Source organism: Aptenodytes forsteri, unplaced genomic scaffold, assembly GCF_000699145.1.
Source record: "Aptenodytes forsteri isolate BGI_AS27 unplaced genomic scaffold, ASM69914v1 Scaffold15, whole genome shotgun sequence".
Lineage (NCBI taxonomy): Eukaryota > Metazoa > Chordata > Aves > Sphenisciformes > Spheniscidae > Aptenodytes > Aptenodytes forsteri.
In genome coordinates this window covers 24,825,563-24,829,663 of record NW_008795129.1, presented here as the reverse complement: position 1 = coordinate 24,829,663, position 4,101 = coordinate 24,825,563, and the positions used below count along the sequence as shown (strand labels likewise).

Genomic DNA, 4,101 nt, shown 5'->3' with positions numbered 1-4,101 from the left:
GCGGGCGGGCAGCAGATGCGCGACCGGCGCGGACCTTCTGACGGCCAGCTCGCCCCGGCGGAGGGAGGGAGATGCACCGCAAGGGGAGCGCACAGACCGCCACTTCTGTTTAAGGAAGCATAAGGTAAGCCCGCCGCTGCGATCAGACCCCTAACGCTGCCCTCGGCTCTCCCCGCGCGATCGCGGAGGTCTGCCTCGCCACCCTCCTTGAGCGAGGACTCCAAAAAATACCCAGTTCCCCGGTTTTCCCGATGAAAACTTCGTAGGGATGAGCATAAAGCATCGCGCTGAGCGCCAGCGGGAGCGTTATGCAATAGCGTATCTGCCTGCCTGGGAACGGCTATTGCATTCAATAACTTTCATGACAGATAAGGAGAGGATATCGCTATACCCGTGCAAACCTCTACTTTCTTCTAGAAAAATACCACCCTTTCTTCTAATGCTACCTGGTAGGGGCGACGTGTAGCTGGAGGATTTTTGGAAATGCACAAAGTGCTTTAGTTTTTCACATGATTGATTGCAAGGAACTACCACTGCTTATTAACTTCAGTGCTGGGAAGTCCAAACGCAGTCCTAATGAAGTGCTCATAGAACAGGGCAATGGAAGAACATTGGACGTGTTCATTCCGGTAACTTGCACTATAGCACTTCACTAAAAAACAAACAAAACCAAAAATCCTCATCAGGGGCTGAAGCTGCTGCTATTCTGTGAACTGTTATTAGAGAAGCAGTGGTTCTTCCGATTTAATACACTGTTCCACCCCCCGAGTCCCCTGTCACCATCCTCAAACACATTTAAATTGGAGATGCCGTGAAAATGCAGTAGGCAAATGGGACAAAAGGTAGCATGGATCCAGCACCAAAGTCATAGTTCTGGACCTTGCATCTTGCAAGACATCTAAGGCTTCCCACTTAGCATTTCCATCTTGCCTTCCTATTGCTAGTAAAAATCCTCTCCTGTGACCTCAACGTCTCTACTTAATGCCATGTTTACACAGAGTTACAGCAGTGAGGGGGATGCAGGACTGCAGTTAGCTTGGATCTGTTTGGGGGAGGCGGGGGGGCAGCAAGCAAGGGACATCTTGTAATGTTGAAAGCGGAGAATATGTTATCTGCTTATGTCACCATCTCCCGAGGGGTCTGTCCCAAAGGAACTGTGCCCCCCTCTCTGCCACGAGTCAGAATAGGTAATGGAGCAGTTTTGTTTGACCTTGTATGTCTAAGCAGCTGAAATCCCCACACGAACATCACGGAGGAAAATTTAACTCATTAGGCTCTACGGTCGGGAAGTTTGGAAAGACCTGCTTTTCCAACCTCCAAGAATCATTATTTTTCTACTGAATGCTGGAAAGCGGTAACAAAAGACAAAACAGTAACAGGTCATGTCTAATATAAACTGGTGTTTATTCCCTCCGCTTAAGTGTTTCATTGTGATTACTGTTCGTATTTACAGTGCTGTCAGGAATGCTGCATGTATCAAGGTTAAAATCTAGCTGCTAGATAAAAAAAACTACTAGCTAAAAAAAAGATAAATTAAAAAAAAAAATTCATGACATGTAACTGTCCTAGCCATGTACTCAGAATAATTTAATGTAAAATTTCAAGCAAACATACCTACAGTAAAAATATGATGAGCATGGAGAGTAACATATTTCCTTGCTTTTGGTTGGTGTTGTACCGATTGGTGTTGTACCAGTCTGCTCATGCCTGCCTTTCTTTACTACAATAATACTGTTCTCTTCAAGTACAAATAACAGTTCCAGGTTAAAAGCTGGATTTTTTTCTAGCATTATAAATGCATGCGAGCAGCTCAGATGAAAATATCAGTGCTCAGATATTACTAATTTATCATCTGGAGGTTCATATTCTATACAGTGATGGCATACAGTCATTGATTTCAATAGAAATACATAATGTATACTGCTAATCCAAATACTCATACTGAACAGTTGTAAAATAAAATTACTGCCCCAGAGTTTAAGGTGCTGTTGCATTTAAAGCATAGTGCCTTCATAGCATGAGCTCACTGGGGAAGGCTGATACTAAATAAGCTTTTTTTTTTTTTTTTTGTTAAGGACGTCATGATGCCCTTGATGAAAAATATGCGTCCTTTAGGACTCTAATTATTAATGATGTATATTTTTAACAAGATGCTCAAAATAATTCTAATCTTGAATGGAATCAGTGCCTTTCCCCCAGACTGACACATACAAAACCAGCTGGGCAACAGCACCACAAAAGAAAGTATTAGTTACTTATCAAGAGGGACAGCACTTAACATTCAATGCACCCTTCTACTAATGAAGCTCACAAACAAGTAGCTCATAAGATCATCGCTGCATTTTTTTCCCCAGTTAACTATTTCATTGACAGAAGCATTTTTGCATGAGAGATGCACAGCATATATAATTAATTTTGGGGGAAAAAAAAGAGTAGGTAAGTTCAATGGAGATTAACATATGGAAGGAAAATATGGCTAAGAAGCCCAAGAGCCTGCACAAATGCCGAATCACAGAGCGTGCGTCGTCTTCCTGACATGCACTACCGGGGACCGAACACTATTGGTCACCACAACACACCGTTACGTTACTTGGAAATCCAAACTCAACAACAGATTGCACAAATGACAATGAGATATTAACCCTAATGTTTAATTTATCCTGTTCTAGAGAATTTAAAAGCAAACTTAGCAATACCAGTCCTTTGCAGTGACCAATGTGGTAGTAAAAGCCAGGGAAACCTATTAGCTTGCCAAAAATCTGTGCTAAAATGTATGGATACCTCCACAAAGCTATTGAGCTGTGATATCTCGAGGCAGTTCCTTATCCAACCATAGTCATCTTGGACAGGAAGAACTGAGGATGTGTAGTCACATAATTCATGCATACTTGAGGAAATTACAGTAAATCTAGAATATTTCATAACATAAAAAATTCACATGATTGTTTAAACTAGCTATTAAAAAGGTCTTCTATTCTGTTTTATGCCAGCCACTATTTAAAGAACTGCTGAAAATTTGTGCAAGATACTAAAAAACATGTAAGCAACAAATCTATTTTATAGCACAATACTCCCTTATATTTTTATTAATCAGTTTGCAAATTACAAATTAAATAGGCTTTAAGGAAAGGAGAACACGAGCATATTTTAAGGGGAAAAAAAAATATCTCAGATTGGTGAATTCAGTGGGAGTTCCATATTTAGCCTTCTGAAAAATTGGTGCTTGATTTTATTCGGCTTAGAAAACACTGTATAACCTATGAACAGACACAGGTACGACTCACTAGGTATTGACATTCAATTTTAAACTATTTAAACTATTACTGACCACACAGAATGTGATCAGAGCATTCTCTTATTTTAGTGGCACATCCCCATGTTGAAGTCTATTTAATACAATTTTACTACATTCAGGCAGAAAACAGCCTCTCTGCTGATCCCTTAATACTCGCAAAAATAGTTCAACTTGTTTATACACTTGCACAGCACAGTGTCATGGTGATCAGTGTCTTAAAACTCACCTGCTTTCCAGTTATACATATAAGCACAAGTCTCATAGGCAAAGATAACTGGTTGTTAAAATAGCAATTCCATGATCAAACAGCAACTCTTGGTGTCATCCTCTTTACCTGTTTTTTTCCCTTCAGTGGCAGAAAGACACCAGGCCTGGTTTTACTCCAGTAATAGTTTTTCCAGCCAAATCCACTGATTTCAATACAGAGGAGTGTAGAAGAATAAGGGCCATTTTCACAGTCAGAATCAGACAGACATGGATTTAAGAGCCCTGGGACTGAGGGCCTCCAAGTTCTACGATATTTGGGTGCAGATCTGAACTTCTTAATCTATCATTACAGGAGATTTTTGTCTTTACGGGACAGTGCCGGAACTCTACCAAATGTCAGATTCCTCAGTCCCTGCGCATCGCTGATCATTTGGCCTCAGACTCAGCCCATATCAAAAAACTGTGTTAAACATCTCACAAACGCTACGTAGTTATAGCTAAATATATCTGAGGCTGCAGCAACTAAAAAAGACAGACTGGAGTATGTGACCGTTGGAAGCTGTCTTGGGCACAGCGATTACGAAATGATAGAGTTTTCA

General features: G+C 40.9%; 2 protein-coding genes across 4 annotated transcripts in view; one reads left to right on the top strand and one right to left on the bottom strand.

Moving 5' to 3' along the window:
• DOCK1 (dedicator of cytokinesis 1) overlaps positions 1-4,101 on the bottom strand; it is a 307,079-nt gene that overhangs the window by 164,834 nt on the left and 138,144 nt on the right. The window lies entirely within an intron of this gene.
• FAM196A (family with sequence similarity 196 member A) overlaps positions 34-4,101 on the top strand; it is a 51,393-nt gene continuing 47,325 nt past the window's right edge. For all 3 annotated transcript variants that reach the window (XM_009277962.2, XM_009277963.2, XM_009277961.2), the window contains exon 1: positions 34-124. The gene's annotated coding sequence lies outside the window, so the exon portion shown is untranslated. The remainder of the gene's footprint in view (positions 125-4,101) is intronic.